The sequence below is a fragment of the Typopeltis vanoorti genome, chromosome 3 (genome assembly GCF_054136105.1).
Source record: "Typopeltis vanoorti isolate ZY-2024b chromosome 3, IOZ_Tvanoo_1.0, whole genome shotgun sequence".
Classification (NCBI taxonomy): Eukaryota; Metazoa; Arthropoda; class Arachnida; order Uropygi; family Thelyphonidae; genus Typopeltis; species Typopeltis vanoorti.
The window spans coordinates 51,630,509-51,650,673 of record NC_143551.1 but is presented as its reverse complement, the minus strand read 5'-3'; the positions used below and the strand labels follow the sequence as shown (position 1 = coordinate 51,650,673).

At 35.9% G+C, this 20,165-nt stretch overlaps 2 pseudogenes; one reads left to right on the top strand and one right to left on the bottom strand.

Annotated features, from left to right (window-relative positions):
• Window positions 1-20,165, bottom strand: part of LOC150108128 (alpha-crystallin A chain pseudogene) — a 76,922-nt pseudogene that overhangs the window by 24,796 nt on the left and 31,961 nt on the right.
• Window positions 2,401-3,336, top strand: LOC150108130 (alpha-crystallin A chain pseudogene; annotated as a pseudogene).

The window sequence follows — 20,165 nt, the reverse complement described above, 5'->3', positions numbered from 1 at the left end:
CTGCATGTGTTCTCCTGCTTGTTTGTTTCGAAAGGATGGGGGGGGGGGTAGAAGTGAGCTTTTTGGATGAAAATCCAACTCCTTAGGCGACCAGCTTCTGTTGAAAGGCCAAATAAAAGTTCTTTGTTGGAATTCTAGACAAGATTCGAACACAAGTGTTTCCAATTTAGGGAGTGCGTTCGTTATCTGGTACGCTTCCGATGTCCTTTGAAACCATACATAGATAAAATAAGTTTTTTTTTTTTCTTTTTATTCCCCGTGTTAATAAGAGATAATTATAGCATTCCACACGCGCACACACACACATAAAATTATATATATATATATATATATATATAAAGAATATTGCCACATTTCTTTTCTTCCTCTCTCTGTTATGATGTAATGAATTATTTTGTGACTTCAGAATCGATCCATTTTTAACAGCTCATTTTAAATGTGAATAATGCCATATGGATGAAGGAAGCCTTTTATCGGCGCTGTCAAGAATAATTGCGATAATGGCAGCCCAGTGAAACTAAACAAGAAGAGTACACCTACATACTCCCCTCCATCCCCAACAACAACAAAAAAAAAGCTAATGCAATGGTTATCCTTTTTTTTTTTTATTAGGTATTCCGAAGAGTGCTTACTTTTCTGGACACACTGTCCTAGCTAGAGCTGTTGTCGCTCCTCTCAATATACACCAAGAATACTACAAAAAGTCAAAACGACGTAGGGAAAGAAATTAAAACACTGTTTATTTTTGAAGTAAAACTTTAATTCCAACATTCTAAAATATTATTTTTCTTGCTTTTCTGTAAGCAAAATCGTCGATGACATTGACGAAGTCTATTTCATACTAACTGTAGGTAATTCTTAATTAAATTTTATTTAGAAAACTCCTCTCACAACTAGCAACACTTACAGCAATTGTGAGGAAATTCGCAGCAGTATTAGAATACTTGGAACTGAGTTCTCGAGACTGTATTTTAGAATTAACTGCAAAAGTTCAAAAAGATTCAAAGTGGACTGCCTTCCCCCCCCTAGCTACGCCACTGGGACACAGTCTTGTTAATTCAAAAAATAAAATTAATAATAAATAAAATTCATTAGTAAATTAGATTAAGTTATTTATCATTATTACATGGGGTCAGAAGACCCATCGCGGGAAATCCTATATTGACACAGTAGCAATTATTCACACCATACCTATCATGCCTCTCCTTAAAACTCCTTCGCAGAGGAAGCACTCTTACACAAATATAATAAACTATATGTTATAGAAATATAACATATACTTTATTATATTTAAAAGAAAACTTAACGCATTTTGCACTTCACAATTTTGAGCCGCAGGCGTAGTTTACAAGGTTGAGCAAGAAATCTCGCTGTCCCAATCAGAAATGTGACCGACTGTACAGAAAGTGAGTTACGCTTGCCATTATTCATTGCAATGGATCGATAAAGAATGGCAAAAATCAAACCTGTTGAGGCATGTGGCTTCACTATTTTACTCATTCAGTAGCATAAAGTTTTAAATACGAATAAACAAAATATTGTGTATCTTCTTTTTTTCCCATCGTCTTTCATATGCATAAAAGTAAATTTCAAAATGCAAATTATATCACAGTAACCAGTAGGCAAATTCTAGAGAATTACAGACAAGTGGCATTAATAAACATTAAGGGGGAAAAAATAAAATGTAGAAATGGTTTGGCTGGTTCGAATATAGACCTTTCTAATCCTCTTTGGTGTAAAAGACAAAAGTTTAAATTCCATGAAGAAAGAAACAAACACAAAGCTTTTTAAGTGAGTTAGACCGGAGTACTTCCATCCCCCCTCAAATAAATAAACCTGTCAGAGACCAGACGCAGTTATCTGAAAAATTACAAAAACTTTTCAAGAGCTATATCAATTTCTTGCAATAAAAAGTTTACTTAGTCAATATCCATATTTTAACATTGCTAATATTAATAAATGTTAGCACCAAACAAATCACTGGATTTACTTATTTACTTACAGCAAACATTACACACACCCGCCCGCGCTTTCGTTACATTAGTGGGCAAAATCGACTGTATAATCTAACTGACGGTAATGTTATTAGTTCAACAACAAAAAAGCATAGTTTCAAATATTTTCTTAACTATCCATAGTGAATTTAGAAAGCATAAAAGTAAGGCAGTTAATTAAAATAGGGTTGCAGCAGAATACCTACACTTTGTTTTAGTCTATATTTAAATAATATAAAAAAGAATAATTTGCAAAAAAAGAAACATGTATATTGCAATATTAGAATTTTGCAGATGGCGCTAGTTTAGATACTACCAGAAATTTCCAGTTACTTTGGCTTATCGCACGTGTACCGTTATCGACGACTTGCGCTTCGTGAACGTTCGACTGTTTTATCTAGGAGGAATATTCGCGAAAGTTCCCTGCCTTATATAGACGGCGCTAGTCAGAAAGGGCTAGTGCAGTTACTGACTCGAGAGATTGCTGCGTCGTCTTCCACAAGCTAGTTTACCTTCTTAATCGGAATGGCTTTATCGCCGAGTTTGAGTTTACTTTCCTCATTATTAGGTCGTAACTGGTGGGATGCATGGGATTATCCTCCTCGTATCATAGATCAGCATTTCGGTCTTGGTATGACAGAAGATGACTTATTTCCGCGATTTCCGATTCACGGATTTACCATGCGGCCAAGACGACAACCGAGTACCCGTGATAGTAGAGGTACTTCTTGCGTCAAAAATGACCCTGATAAGTTTCAGGTAATGTTAGATGTTACTCATTTTGCACCAGAAGAAATCTCCGTAAAGACTGTGGACAACTGTGTAGTAATTCATGCTAAACATGAAGAAAAAGAAGACCAGCATGGCTTCATCGCTCGAGAATTTACTCGTCGCTACATGCTGCCTCCAGAAGTAGAACCTGAGACTGTGACATCATCTCTCAATCGTGAAGGTCTTTTAACCATTGAGGCGCCCAAGAAAACACTGGAACCTCCGAAAGAAAATGAAAGAGTAGTTCCTATCATGATGCAAGAAACACCCTCGGTGACATCTGAAGAGCCTCGTCAGGAAAATATGACAGAATAGATGTGCTATGCGAAAACTGAACTATAAGGTAACAGTAATTAAGCTGTTCTGGTTATTTTTGTTCCAATTACTGTATGTACAATTGGAAGTAAGTCAAATGTGATAACTGAAGTAATTCACGGAGCTTATAATTATATTAAATGTTAGCTATTGTGATATTTACCTAGTTAGTGTGTATTATGTATGTTATACACAAAGCACTGTCAACGCCTGTAACGGTGTTTCAATGTAAAATAAAAGTATTTTGAAAACTTTTTTTCATGATTCTTTATTAATACAAAAATAAAATCTTTAGTTTTATACTAAAGAACGTGCGAAGTATTTTTTTTTATAAAACTTATTTAATTAAAAATAACTTAAATGCTTTGACATTTTTATTGTGCATAAATTTTTTATTTTTTTAAAACTTATTGTGCATAAACTAAAAATATTGATTGATGCCATAGTTATCCATGATGTGTCTGGCTTTTCTCCAATGGTCGGTAAATCTGACCTTAGGGAACGTGCGATTCCCAAATACGGTGATTACAAAACTTATATAATATAAATTTACAATTTCTCCTGTAGCAGAAGTTTCTTTGTGAATCTGATCTATTAGTGGCTTAGACTGGAATTTATACGCTACTCGTCAATTTTCTTCATTTTGTTTTTAATTACCAGGTTGCAGAAACATTATATAAAACAAATCCAAGGAGTGAATGAAATCCTTTATGTAAGTACACGCTGACTTACAGGGTTTTCTGTAGTAGCGAGAAAGAGGGTGGTGGAAGAAATGCCGACCTTTTTTGACTTTTTCAGCTCGGAAATGTAAATACATTTATACTTCTACCTTTTAGACAACAGGAATAGGCAAGTATTTTTATTTATTCCGTCTGCTCTGAAAACGTGAATCACCTGTAAGAGATGGCACGTTATATCCTTATTAAAACTGATTCGCAATCTGTAGTTTCATAAATCATAAGTTCAGCTACATTTAATAATGCTTTGCATATTGAAATCCAATTTGTGTTTAAGTTAGATTACATCCATTTTAATGGATTTGGAGTTAGGTATTGGTCAACAAGAGAATGGATCTATGGAACCAGAAAGCGGGAAGAGGTTGTGTAATAGACGAGTGAGTGAGTGAGATCTCTCTCACGCAGGCCTCAAATCTTAATGACCTTAAGTTTTGCATTTTTTTTTTAATGCAAGGATAGTGCTGGGCTTAAGGACGTTTTAAGACATACATCTTGAAAGGTGTGAGGAATTTTGGGCAGTGGTTAGTATAAGCTGGCAAAAAATCTTAACATACTAGCGACCTGCCTGATAGGAGGATATATACAGGGATTGCAAGAAGTATTTTTCAGAGAGAACGGGAGGGGGGGGGGAATTGTTCATTACAGCAGAATTCCCACGAAAGTACAGGTTGAAAGGATTGTTGGGGAGCAGTGTATTTGAGTTTATATAGTGTGAGATGGGGCAAAACATGTAACCGGATTATTGATATCGGCAGATTATTTTTTACCAAGGGGGGATTGATTACGGTGATTGAAAAGAGGAAGAACATAGAATTTAGGAAGCGACGAGACTTAAAAGAGCATGTAATAGAGGGGCTTAGAGGTTGAGTATGTGCTGAATTCGACAATAACATCAGAGGATTTTTCCCATCAAGGTAGCGGTTTTATCTTCTATGGGAGAAAGCGATCCTGAAGAGTTAAATGGAAGGTGGCCACAAGTTAATTTTCGGTTAAGAAGGAGATGTAGAACAAAGAATGAGTAATAATTGTGATTTGGAGAAGTGCCATGACCTGCTAGGATGTTCGCCTTGCATAATCAAAGTTCGAAGGATAAATCAAGTGGGAAGTTAGATAAGTAGTCGCTTAGCGGGAGCTGATTGAATTAAAAAAAAAAAAAAAAAGTCTGGAGGGAAATACAAAGCGAAGGTGAGAAAGATAAAATTAGAATGGAAGTACATCTCAGTTTTTTTCGCTGTGATGAGTAAAAGGAAGAATGCTTAACAAATACAAATGACAAAAATTCGACAGTATTAGCAGAAATAATTATTTAGTGATCATTTTGCAAGTGTACATCATCCATGTGGCAATAATGCAAGGACTGATGTTAGAATTCACTACAGATGCTTATGATATGATATTACTAATTCTCGATTCAAACATGGTCATGGGACTGACGAACTGTGCAAGAGAATTGGCAGTGCCTTTGACCAGGCTGCTTTTCTCAAACTGGCAAGGTTCCAGTAGAGTGAAAGTAAGGTAAGAGAGAGATCCATTACATAAGGGTGGAATCTAACAGGTGCCAAATTAGATAACCTATTAGAATATCAGGCGCAGTGATTAAGACTTAAAAAGTTGGTGAAGCTTACTTTTCTCATGTAAGCAAAACAAGTTTTGCTTGCATGAGAAGAGCATTAAAACGAAGTATATAAAATTTCTTGGTATCTTTGACGTGTGTGTGTGTGTATATATATATATATATATATATATATATATGAAACACGGATGTTCTTTTTTTTTATGCCTTCTTCCCTAACTATTTTCATTGGCATGTACCTTGTGACCTCCGTTTCGCTCCTTACCTCTGGACATGTAAAATCACGGACAGCTGTTGGTCAATCTGTCTGCATTCTTAGCGAAGTATGGCCAAGCTCCTCGTTGTCGCTTTACTTTTGTCCTCTGGAAAAACGCTCACTTTCCCCCCTAGCTATCTCTTGCTGTTCAAGAAAAACATAAAGAGGTTACGGATAATTGATTAGTTCATGAATTTCTGTAGTTTATGATGCTTATTGCTATAACTCATTCAAAAAATCAGCAAAGCTAAAAAACAGCGTAAGCAGTTTTATTTTTGTCTGTCTAATGCTAATTTCAGTAAAAGTTAATTTCAGTATAGTATATAAAGGACATACCTTTTCATTGCAGATTTTAGCTATTAAGAATAGAAGTTGCGATAATCTTTCAAAACTTTGCATGATTTATATATAAATGAAAATTAAAAAAAAAAAAAAAAGTAACCATAGTAAGGTGCAATGAATTTCTTCAAACCAAGTAAAGAACTTGGTTTGAAGATATTCTAACCAAGTTCTTTAGAAATAATTCTTCAAATTATTTCTAATTCTTCAAATTACTTGAAAAGAAGTCAACGACATACCCATGGACAAGGTGCAATGTGACATGTCACGTGTTTTGTAGCCTATATATTTAAATTGGAGAAACATGATGCTACCAAGTCAGTGCAACTGTGTCTGGGTAAAATGGCTGCGAGAAGGGAACTGACAGTTTGAAAGAGACGTTGTGATAAGATTCCAGGTTGCAGGCTTGGAATGTGTTCGGCAATTTGCGCTGTCCTAGGTCAACAATCAATAATGTCACACTAAGATGGAAGTGCAGGGAGTCAGCTGCTCGCATCGGATTACACTCACCGAACCGGACCGTAGAGTGCTACTTAGGATAATACGTCAGCCATTCGTCACCGACACGTTGAATGCCGAGGTCCGGGCATCGACTGAAACACGAATCTGCACAAAAACATTCAGAACCGACGCTCACAACTCGGGTTTCCATGGTAGGACTGCAAGTTATTGTTCCTTGATAAGACCTCATCTCGACTAGTGTGCCAGATTTGGTCACCTGGGTTCTTTTTTGATGGGGAGGAGGTAGAGAGGATCCAGAGGCGAGTGACTAAGATGATAGCAGGTCTATTGAATGAACCATATGAGAACAGGTTGAAGATTTGTGGGTTGAAGAAATTAGTTGGCGGAAAAGGGGAGATATGATTGAGACATTCAAATTGCTAAAGGTTTTCTATAGGATTAACTCAGAGGATATTTTTGAGATCAGGACTGGTGGTGGGAGAACTAGGGGACACCTATGGAAGCTAGGAAAGAGTGTGATTAGCAGGGGTGTTAGAGCTAGTTTTTTTCTTGGAGAGTGGTAAATGAGTCGAATAAGCTCCCAGAGTCTGTTGTGTATGCTATGACGGTGAGTGAGTTCAAGGCAAGATATGATAGATACTGTGAGAATGTCGTATAGTTGTGTGGACATGATGTTTAGGGCCTCCCTCGATGAGTCTAAGGACTCCCTGGAGTCGCCCGTAATAATAGTAATAATATGCAATTCCCACATTACCCGAACCAACATGCAGCATCATCTTTAGTGATCAAAGAGCGTGTACAGCGGGACGTGGATGCTTGGAAAGCTGTGTTATGAAGCGGCGAATCGCGTTACACCCTCTACCTAGAACATGGATGGGTGTGGGTGTAGCGGATGCCCAGAGTACCTTACCCTAACTATGAAATTTCGAGGAGGTGGTGTGATGGTATTTTCCTGTTTTTTCTGGTTTGGCTTCGGACCTCTGTTTCTGGTGCCACGAACATTGAACTCCAAGAGGTATCTGGACAATGCAATGCTTCCTACTTTGTAGCGTTTCTACTGAACTCACCATTGTCTCTTTCAGCAAGACAATGCACGGTGTCATAAGGCTGTTACTCTAACTGCGTGGTTTGTGGACATGAACCTCACCACATTTGACTGGCCCCCACAGAGCCCTGAACTCAACCCTATTGAATATCTGTGGGAAGCTTTGGGTGAGGTCAAGTGACTTCTGCACCATAACAGTCCAGCACGTTACATGCCTACAGGAAGAATGGTCCGAAATTCTTATTAATCACTATCGTACGCTTGTGGAATGTATTGCTACTGCCGTCGCAGCGAAAGGGGGTCTTACATCTTTGTAAGGCGGGAAACACGGCTATTTGTTCCTTACGCTATGGTGTCCGTTGATATCTTTCCAAGCAGTGTATATTCTTCCATCGATGAATATTGACTCCAGGAGGCGTTTGTATTAATAATAATATTATTATTATTACTTTATTCACATATTGTAGATAAAAAAGGTATCAGTGTGCAGATAACAAGGAATCAATATGAATGTATCAAAAAATGACCGCGATTGGAAGAGAAAAATCAAAAACATTAACAAACTTTATATAGCCAGACCCGTTCTTCTTTTAAATGATACCAAATGATGAAAATAATATGGGTAGGAATTTCAAAAGTTTGAAAAGCTGATGAATTTCTTGCTTGCTGTGATTCCAAAATAGTTATTTGAAGATAAACCTTTTTTTCTTTACAATTTTTCTTTCTTTCTTTCTGAGCTAATATTCATTTGAAATAAGAATAAATAATTATTTATTTGTGTTGGAAAGAATATTTAATAATAATTGTGTTAAAAAATATATATAAATATCCCTACTGTGAAAAAAGTGGGGCTGAGAGGACAACAGTCAATTGGGACTAACGGAAATGAGTTTTACATAGTTGAACTATGCAAAAACCATAGTTTAACTTGTTTTGAAATGTCGCATGGAGAAACATCACGTGAATTACACGTAAGCACCAGTGGTAAATCATACACTTTGAACATCAGCGCAAATGTTAAATCAGTAGAATAAGAAAAAAAAATACTGCCTTTTTTACTTTATTTAATTTCTGTATGTTAGATTCAGTAAAGACAATTTGTTAATAATATTACAGTCAAATAAAAGGTAACATAGAAATTAATAAAGTATATATATTACAGAGCTGAAGAGTTCCAACCTAAACACACGATTTCTGACCTGGGTACAATAAATTGCGACAAGAAATGAGTCAGGTTCAGATAACATGAAATATCTACAATTGGGAAAATAAATTCACACATTTATTTATTTATTTTACTGATTTATTCTGGTAATAATATGTAGTTAACTGAGTTTTAAAAGTAAAATAGAACAACCAATCATTTGAAAGAAAAAAAAAAAAGAAGCATGTCAAAAAAAAAAATCTGCATTGAGAATTGCGAAATTACCGATCGCTGGTGGATATATTAGTCAGGAAAAGACAGTTTGAGCTTACACTTACCATCGTGGGAATAAAAACATAGTATGACCCCTATGTGAAGGAATTATCGGACTATCAAACGGACAGAAAATCTAAGGGAAGTCAAATAGCTTTTCGGGTATTTACAGAAATTTCGTTCTTTCAAGCTTGTGTGTGTGTTGTGCAGTGGTGTGCATATATGATTTAATTCAACTAATTTTGGAATATCTATTCGCATTAAGAAGAGTCATTCTGGAAAGAGTAAGTAATTGAAATTATCATTAGAATTTTTAGAGTACATACAAAATTTCTCGGTAAGCAAAGAAACTCCAGAAGTGTGTCAAAAAAAAAAAACATAGCTATGAGTGAAGGAAAAACGAAATGTCCCTGTGACCTATAATGAAAAAAAAGAGTCAAATTCATTTCAGATCTTGTGTTTGTGTGTTTTGTGCTGTGAATATATGCTTAAAAGCAGCAATTTGGAATATTCAGAAAACCTCGATAGTTCCAAGATGTCTCATTCTGGAAAGAAACATAAGTTTATCTTTTTTTTAAACTTAAACATAACAAGTGATATTTGTAATTACAATAACAGCTGCTCGTATGTTTTGGTAAGCGCAATTCTAATACTGTCTTTTTTCTGAATAGTCTTTTTTTTTTTTCATAAGAATAATCATAGGGTACATACATTAGAGTATTACGATGGGATACATTAGCAACTTTTCATGTCTAATGTTTGTGGTTGAGTAACATCAGCATATGATTATTCAGAAATGTCTTAACGCTGCCGCCACTAGACTCTACTATACTCTAAGAATTCCCACCTTTAACAGGAAAGAAATACCCCAAAATGTATTGGAAAATTAGTACTACCATCTATAGACAACCAAAGACAAAACATGATGAGAATGGCAGATGCGTATCACCCTGGGAAAATTCCAAGATATCTTATCTTAAAAACATCGCCCACAGTTCCATAGGCAAACCAAAACACCATGTGATATCACAGAGAGACATATGTTCCCCAGAAATTTCCAAACACATAACATCACGATTGCTTATCTCTAACCATCACCCACAATGTCTTACGCGAACCCAACACACCACGTGATGTCCCTGTCAGAAGGGGGGGGGCAGAAAAATTCCAAACATTCCAAACTCTATCTTCATCTGAAAACAACACACATCCGCAACAAGATTCCTTATCTTATATTGATTTGATCTAGTCAGAAGTGCATCACCAATCATGACACGAATCCTTATCTCTACCATCACCCATAATTCCATACGTGAACCAAAACACAAGACCTGAAGCCATTGACACATATGGAATGCCCCAGGGAAATTCCAAACATTCCAAACCAATGACGTCACACACACAATGACGTCATCATCTGAACAACCAATCATCATGATTCCTTATCTTATCTTGATCTTGTCAGAAGTGCCTGGTATACTACTAACACAGCATTCCTATGGAACCTAATATTCGCGTTATACGAGGGTTAGCTGTACAATATTTCCTAATTTCTGTTTTTTTTTTAATTTTATGTACAGCATATATATTTCTTTTCTCCCCGAGGGAATCCAGATAACTCAAGAGGTAGTGCAATACCAGGCAATTCGAGCATAGGTGGATCAAGCTCTAAACAATTGAATATGAAAGTGTATTTTGCACTTGGTTAGACTATAATAAATTTAGTTTAATCCTTTATCTAAGTGTGAGCAAACAAAGTTTGCACCTGAAAATATCTTCAGGGCTGAGGAAAGGTAATGCAACACCAGGCATCTCGGAGTAAAGGTGCACCAAGCTATCATCACTCCTATCTCAGTATCTCCCATAATACATAATGCAAAACACATCTCCTTGTGGATAAGTATAATGTTATGCATCAAGAGGAGGGCCACTACCTGGAGTTGCCTGGTGTTGCACTACGTTTCTTCAGTCCTGAAGATATTTTCAGGTGTAAACTTTGTTTGCTCACACTTGGATAAAGGATTAAACTAAATTTATTATAGTCTAAACAATTCGCTCCTTTGAAAAATCAGTTTAACATCTTGGAAGCCCATATCAGATTTTAAGCTGATTAGAACCGATTTTCTCATCATCTTTTCGTATCGGATATTTTAGCTTAATATCGGATACGGCCCCATCGGGGCCCTATACATTAAAATATTTTGGAAGGTATCGAAGTGTTTAGAGCTTGCTTCATCTTTACTACCATTTTCCTAGTATGGCCGGCCCTACTACTCTCTGGGTATCGCTTCTTGGTCTCTTGGATTAGGATCAAAACGTAGTGTGTGTGTGCGTGCGTGTGTTTCAAGATTTCTCCTTTAAATGCTCTTAAGATATGATGGAACTGCAAACAAATTCAAACTATAATTGCATGAAAATAGAAAACTAACATAGTATTAACTTATTAGGCTTAAATTTGCTTATAATTTAAGTTAACACAATACATGACTGATGTAGTAATATTGTACCGGTTATGTTAAGTATACTATATTAGTTACTTGCATTATTATGTATGTTTCCTATTTAAAAACATTTACCTTAACGCTGAGAACTCAAGAAAAAGATTTTAAATCCAATCCTCATCTGTTATTCTTGAATTACAACTAAATCATTTTTAGACACCCATACTTGTTGCTAGTTTTATCATCAGCATATTAAAGAATCGAATTATTATTATAAAAATAAGTCCCCTAACGCCTTTTATTTTTTAAAGGAAGTAAGCTGAGCTCCTCGAGTCCTAACTTCTGTTCAGCCAGTCTTCATCCTTTCAGGTCTTCATAATGAACACAAGATATCAATAAATTAAGGCTTTTCAAGAGAGCGAGAGAGAAAGAGAGAGAGAGAGAGAGAGAGAGAGAGAGAGAGAGAGAGAGTATGGTAGAAAAATGCCGCCAGTCCGTGATTCTAAACCCTAACACTCATATTACTGACAACCATAGCAGGAGTTCTACGAACTTTTTGATATGCAGGGTTTGAGATTAGATTTTTTTTTCTTTAGGGAACACCCCGGTTTTCGAGAAAAAAAAAACTATCTGACAAAGATCAACTAACTAGGGATTGGCTGGCTGAGGAGAAAGTGAAAAAAAAAACAAAAAAACTGGTCGATAACTAGAATCGAACCTATAACGGTTTTATGTCAGAAAGCCTAGCGAAATATAGCAATGCAAAAGCTTTCTACAAGTGGTGTAATTGATATTTTACTAATTAATTACTAAAATAGTAAATTTTCGAAATTTTTTAAGTTTCTTTAAGTGGATATAAAATATGGATGAATGCACAATATTCTCCATTGTCATGTAATATTTTATTATTCATTTATTTATTATCATTATATTATATTATAATCAGCTAACGTCTTTTATTTCCTTATAGGATATAGGCGACGCCTTTAAACCAAGTCTATCTTTTGAGGAAGACAGTTGAACTGTCCACTGCGTGGACAGTTCAACTCCACCGGTAGCCAATCAGAGATAGTCGGCCCATGTCTATCACTAATTATAGACGGCACCGATGAAGAGACGAGCAAACAAGCGTTGCCATCTCTTAGTACCTAACCCTAACAGGATATGTTACTGCTTGAAAAATGTGAATTCTATGGTCGATTTTCTTGAATTTACGGGACGAAAAACCTGAGTTTCAGGTATTAAAAAAACCCCGCTTGTCCTTGCCAGAGATCGACTAACGCGGGAACATGTCGAAGAAAGACTTGGAAAAAGTTCCTCCATTCAGCGACTAGACATGAACTTAAGTCTACCTTCGGGTGATCTAGCGCAGAGGATGCAATCTCCACTTCCATTATAATATTACATTAAATTATATTATATTAAATTAAACTCGGAGAAAAGAGGGTTGAATAGTGATGCAAAATACTTAAGCATTCTACGATTCGCTGATGATGTCATTCTAACAGCAACATCATCAAGAGAACTAGAACACATGATTATTGATTTAAATGAAGCAAGTCTGGATATAGGCCCAAATAAATATTGGGCCTATATGGGTGATGAATCAAAAATAATGTATACTGGAAATACTTCAGAACGAAAACAAATTGAAATAAATCAAAGACAAATTGAAATAGTGAATTAATACAAATATCTAGGATAAATCATTATAAACAATCATAAACTTGATAATGAAATTTCAGCTAGAATAACAGCAGGATGGAAAGCTTTTTAACCATTGTAGAGTGATATTAAAAAGCAATTTATCAAACTGCCTAAAAAAGAAAGATCTACAATGGACTACATAAGACTCCAATGTCCTATGGTAGTAAAACCTGAAGTCTGACTAAAAAATACCTAGAGAAACTGAAAACAACACAAAGAAGCATGGAAAGAGAAATTTTGGGAATAACCTGGTTAGATAAAAAATATACTTGGATAAGGAAGCAGACAAAGGCAATGGCCATTGCATTATTAATAAAAGGCAACAAATGGCGCTGGGAAGGACATCTGATGGGCAAAGAGAATAACAGAATGGACACCAAGAACTGGTCATCGGAAACCAGGCAAACCAGTGGTAAAGTGGGACGATGAGGTAACATGATGTTGTGAACATTTATGGTGGAGAGATGCACAAGATCCGCCAAAATGGACAAAAGCATTCGAAGACAAAATGGAGAGGCATTCATTCAGCAGTGGACTGAAGAAAGCTGTTGATTATAGTATATTATATTATGTTATATTGCTTGGATTGGCGAGGAAAGTCTTTCACTTTCCTCGCCGATCAGAGTATCACTATAGCATTTGAAGTTTTAGAAATATAAAGAGACGGACAAGCTTCCCCCCCCCCCCCCATGTAAGTGTGCCATAACTCTATACACTTGGGTCTCCAAACCGCCGTTTCGGAATTGTGACAATTTTATACTGTTCAAATAATTTATATTTGATATCTTTTTTTGTATTATCTGCATAGGAAAAGCAGGCCAGTATTTATGCCAAGTCTGCTTAATTGCATAATTATAACAATTATTCGCTTCAACGAGAACTGAAGTTTGTGATTTAAAACTTCCTTAAATTTTTATTTCTCTCTTTGGTCATATGCGATTTAATTGATCATAAAAGTGAAGGACATTTTTGGTAAACAAAGCCAGTCATTGTGTCTACTGTTTTATCAGTTAAAAATTCCTTGCCCAACAGGCTGCTAATACAGGTTGCTCTCGATTTAAAAAAAAAACCAGTTCTGACTTCTATTCTATCTGCAGATAAATGGAAAAGCATAAACTTCAGGATTTGAAGGCATTATTATTGCTCTTATCTGAATAACGACTAAGAATTTTTTTTTTGTGATTGCTTCCGCTTATCACAATCATCATCCTTGAACAAATTAAGGACACGAGGCCTGCATATCATGCCAACATTTCCTCGGTCTTCGTGTGCTTATTATCCCCTTTGATTTTTTTTTTATTAATATTATCTTCGACAATTTTTGACACAGTCAATCGAGATGTGTGTGTGTGTGTGTGTGTGTGTGTGTGTGTGTGTGTGTGTGTGTGTGTGTGTGTGTGTGTGTGTGTGTGTGTGTGTTTTCATTTATCAATTTTATTCATTATTCTAACTGGTGCTTATTTCTTTTTGAAATGTCTTTTTTTACACATATGTTGGGTTTTATTATCCAGTTATGATTTCGTTGAGATATTTTATTTTAGTATTAACCTAATTATTTAAAATAATAAATTCGTAAACTAACTATTATAATTGCCACTGAGGTAATTTCGCGTGTTTTTTGTCATTTCCTTCTACTGTGAATAGATCTAAAAAAAAATAATGAGTCTGATTGGCTGCCGCCTCGATTAGTCTTTGACATTAGATATAAATTAATTATTCTTCTCTATAGAAAAAACGAAATGGTTTATTGCAGAAAAACATTAATTTTTAAAGAGATTTTGAAAAATTTAAACTATTTGTAAACTAATCTAGGTTATAGGATAAAACAGTTATATTTTATATTTCTAATTAAACGATTAGTCTAAATACCCCACTTTGTTTTACTGATTTATTTATAATTTTTATATTGGTTTATAATCTAATAGGAATTTCTGTTCCCGTGTGGTGGCCGGGATAAGAATAGCCCCAATGTAGCTCATGCATGTTGTACGAGGCGACTAAAATGGGTATCCTGGGAGGGTAATGGATGGCAATGCCGTAGCCAATGAAGTTCTAACTGAGGCTCGGCTATTGCTGTTACCCTCTTGCAATGATCAGAGCTTTATATAGCTCAATAACACCCTATCCTTCACTGTCTTCTTCAGATAACGGGGAATATGAAAAGCATTCTTGCTTCGCCCATCTAGCCAGTCCTTTTAAGGACTTTAAGGAATTTCTGTTTATCCAGTACATAAGTATTTATACTTTTGTGCATTTTGCACTATTCAATATTTAATATTCACTGTATAATGAAAAATTGATCAACTTTTTTAACTTCCAAATATACATGAAATAAAAGTAGTCTAGGGCTTCTTGCATGGTTCATTAACTCTGCCGTTGGTAACCCTAGCTGGAACCCATATTTAGAACGTTCTGAAAGAAGTGGAATCAAGGAGACAACTTATTCGGCTGCTTATTTTTATTTTTTGAGCAAATTAAAATTGTTATATCTAAAAACATGGGTATAAAGAAGACGAAGTCATGCTGAACAAGAATTAATAGCTCAATTCTACTTTAGCAATGAAGAATGGAGTCGATATATTTTTCAAGCTGTAATTTAAATTATAATTAAAATAATTTTATTACAAAATCAGAATGTTAAGATATTTTCAAGCGTCTGATATATGTGCTATTTTTTATTACATTCGTCTGGCATGTCTCATTTTTGTTATTTTTTTTAAAATTCAGGAATTTGTAAATATCTATTTCTTCCACATTCTTAGTATTATTTATTGGGATAAACTTTTATTTATTTATTTTTCTCGCTCTGATAATTGTTTACAGCTCATTGATTCACTGGTTCTCTCTCTCTCTCTCTCTCTCTCTCTCTCTCTAGGAACCATATATGTCCCTAGCAAGAGATGGAAGGTACTAGAAATAGACTTAAAAATACAGAAAGTAATCTGAAAGCTGGTTATCACAATTGGACAAGCGCCAAATTAAAAGAGTTTAATGCTCTTTTTTTTATCCAATCTTGGCTATGTGTGTGTGTGTAGTGACAAATAGGTATCACAAAATAAATAAATAAGTTGTGTTAAGAGGTATAAACGTAACGATTTCTTAACCCTTTCTTATAGTTTTCTATGAGTGTTTTCCCTGTACCCACTAAACTTTTTCCCCATTACAGAGTTTCGTATCAACATACTTGCGTCATTGACTGTGTTTTAATTTCCTCATGAGGTATATTTGAACTGTCTATCGAATGCTTTAATAAGAGACCGGATGTTGATATGGAGAGACTGGGAGATAAAGTACCACCTGTGCCCATTAAACGATAGCTTGACTTCTCAAGCGTAAATATCAAGTTATCTAGTGAATGGCTTTCTGTTCTTGGCGAAGCTCGGTTGTGTCCCGATATAGAAACTCGTTATCTAGAAGTTTCTCAACGGCGCACTTGGCAACAGAGCAAATATTAGTCTGGAAACTTCATGACACGCTAAATTTTAGTATTAAAAGACAATTAATATTTTTTATATAAAAACATGCATATGTGTTTGTTCGTAATGGGTAAATTAGGAACTATCGCCAGCAGTGGCGGCTCGTGGGGGTGCTGCAACTTTCGAAAGATACATACACACTGTAAGTACAGTGTATACGTGTTTGAATAAAATATCAAAATTATGGAAAAATTAAAAAAAAAAAATAAACATGAAAAGATATTGTTTATTATCGATAAAATTGTATAGTTTGGCATAATTCAAAATTACTTAAAAATAAAATCCATTATCATAACCCCAATAATGTTCTAAAATAAAAACTATAACAAATGTCAATTGTAATGTCCAAATATTTAAAGAGACGGAGTAAACACGATAAGCACTACGAACACTCTACTACTGGCGCAAACTGCATATAAAGAACAGTGGAACTGCGCGATGGACAGTGCCGCATTACGCAAATACGCTCACTATGACGTGCATATGCTCTTGCGCACGTAGCAAATACTAGCAATATGACACTGTGGTAAACCCAACGCTACTAGCGTCTTTCGTCCTCCTAAGTGCTACAAGATGGGTTTTTATTATTTTTTTATACAAAATAAGAGAATTGTATAGGATTGTTGATGATAAAATTAAATATTACGAGCAAGTATAAATAAATTAATAAATATATTTATATATCGAGAAAAACTGGGGGTGATGCAGTTCCCTAGTGCACGAGCCGCCCCTGATCGCCAGTAAAGTTTTCATGGTCGTATTTAACTATGGAAGATGTAAGCGATATTTGAAGGTAAAAATATTCCCCTCCCCCCTCCGAGATTTATGAGGGGTTTATAACGCAAAATTTTTTTGTCGAAGAGGTATTTTTTCTTTATTTTTTTTTCGTTTTATTCTCTTTCATTTTTTTTTTATTTTTATTTTTGTCAATAAAAAAAAGTCGCTTTATTACTTATAAGTTCTGCAACTGTCTAGAATTGGGAATTCATATAATATTGCATATATATATTCTGGGAGTCAAGGATTCTAGCGCCTTTATCTAGATTTCTAATTTCTGGTTAATATGAAATAAGCTAACACTATTCATTGGTGAAAACAGTACCAATTCTTCCGACATTTAACAATTCCCTTTAACAAGCCCTTGTTGCCCTGTGTAGAGATTTTATATTCACCAATCTTAATATTCCAACTGTAATCGAACTCTTTTATGACATTATAGTAATGCAATAAAAGAAAAACACAGGCACATCAAGCAAGGTAAATCTCCTTTCGCTTCATCATGAGCTCTCACAACATGCTTCCATTTCTGCTAGAAAAAAGCAACAAAAATCTTGCTACTAATAAGTCCCTCACTCACCTCACCCAGATGGTATTCTTTCAACTGATTAGGGTTGTCGTAATCCACTAAGGAGGGGAGGGTTTCGAGGATGAAATAAAAAACTGCAAAATTGCATCTCAACCATAAAAATACCTTTTTTTGTTTTAAAATGTAAACATTTTCTTGAATTTAGGGGTAGCAAAGTAGTGTACGTCTAGCATATATCTCAACAACGGTCCTGCAATTGACTGTGCTAAAATTTATACTCCAGAATCAACACTCATCCTGTATCACCTTTACAAGCTGTCCATCTGGCATATCCTCAGCAGCATAGATTTATCAAGCTTGTTCGGGGTGGGGGGGGGAGAAAAAAAGAAGAAGGAAAATAAAAGACAGCCATCATACTATCGTCCCATTCCTTCACCTCACTATTCTCAAATGTGACGGAGGGGTCATGATCAACAAGCTTCCTCGCTAACAAGAGACCCATCGGTTAATTAATGATAATCAAAATCGATTCTTCCATTCTCCTTCTACAGTAGAAGATGTAAAAGAAATATTTGAAGAACCTTATGTGATAGCTCTTGATATTTCCAACACAAATGATCGAATCTGGCATCGAGGCCTTCTTACAAAGCTAACTTTTGTTCTTCCTCATCACCCTAAGCCAAAAACAATCTGCCTTGGAAATCACGAGCTACCACATGAGATTCTCCAAATCTTTGTTTAAAACTTTCCAACACTACGACACGTTCATTATGTGTTGTTGTGGTGGGTGGTTCTCGCTTGTCGGATTTTTCATCAATGAAGAATAACCTAATGCTCTATACTTTAATCAGAGCTCTTCCTCCTATACATCAATGATGTTCTTTTACTAATGGCCAGTCCTGTTCATAGCTGTGCCGATCACAGTACTCCATCCCTGTTTCTTATTTACAAAACCTTGTAGTGTTCAGATGAGTCGGTCTTCAATATCTTCTATAGCCATTCTCTTAAGCATGATGTTTTTGCTATTCTGAAGTAGGTGAAGATAACCAAGTGAATTTTAATTCTACCAAAATATAACCTGTCTTATTTCCTAGAAGAAAGACTATGTTTCACTTTTGATAATATTCTGCTATTCACTCAAGATCATTTTATGTGGCTTATCTTTCTTATGTAGCCTATCCTGGCATAAAGACATATGGATATGATATCCATAACCCTTAAGCTTTCCCCCCTCCCTTCCAAAGCATGGTATTTTTTTATTTTTCATTTAAAACATTACTTGTCTACTGTCCAGCTCCAAATGCTTTATAAATCCCAAATCCGTTCCACCTTTGCAATTTGTTCTTGCATTTGGGACAGTGAATCCAAAATCTCTCTTAGAATGCTCGAGTACATCCAGAAAAAAAAAAGCAATTCGCATAATATATGACCCCATTCCACGGACTCGCTCCAATAGTTTTCTCATGGACGCTTTGTTTCGGCATTATGTGTTTTTAAATAGGCACTGCTTCACCGAACTGGTCACCACAATCCCTCTACTTTTCTCTAATCAAGTAAGAACCTGAGCACGAAGCAAGAATGCTGTTCATCTTCCCCGTTATCTGTAGAGGACAGTGTAGGGATAAGGTGTTATTGAGCTGTTAAATCATGGCAGGAGGGTAACAGCAATAGCCGAGCCTCAGTTACAACTTCATTGGCTACAACATTGCCATCCATTAACCTCCAAGGGTATTAATCACCGATGTTTAAGTAAAGGCGATCTCTAAAAATTCGGACGACCCCTAGACCACTCCATAGTGGCCGAAAGACCGTCCATATCTCTGCGTTGGTTCCACTCAGTGACCTCCCCCCACCGAGCAAAACCGCTATATTTTCCGAAGAAAAGCATTCACCGACAAAGCCCCTCAACGGGCCGTGCCGGAAAACACTTTCCCCGGAGACTCAATAGCCGAGCCTCAGTTAGAACTTCATTGGCTACAGCATTGCCATCCATTAACCTCCAAGGGTATTAATCACCGATGTTTAAGTAAAGGCGATCTCTAAAAATTCGGACGACCCCTAGACCACTAGGAAACACTAGTGGTCGGAAAACACTGTTTAAGTAAAGCCGTGCCGGAAAACACTTTCCCCGGAGACTCAATAGCCGAGCCTCAGTTAGAACTTCATTGGCTACAGCATTGCCATCCATTAATCACCGATGTTTAAGTAAAGGCGATCTCTAAAAATTCGGACGACCCCTAGACCACTCCATAGTGGCCGAAAGACCGTCCATATCTCTGCGTTGGTTCCACTCAGTGACCTCCCCCCACCGAGCAAAACCGCTATA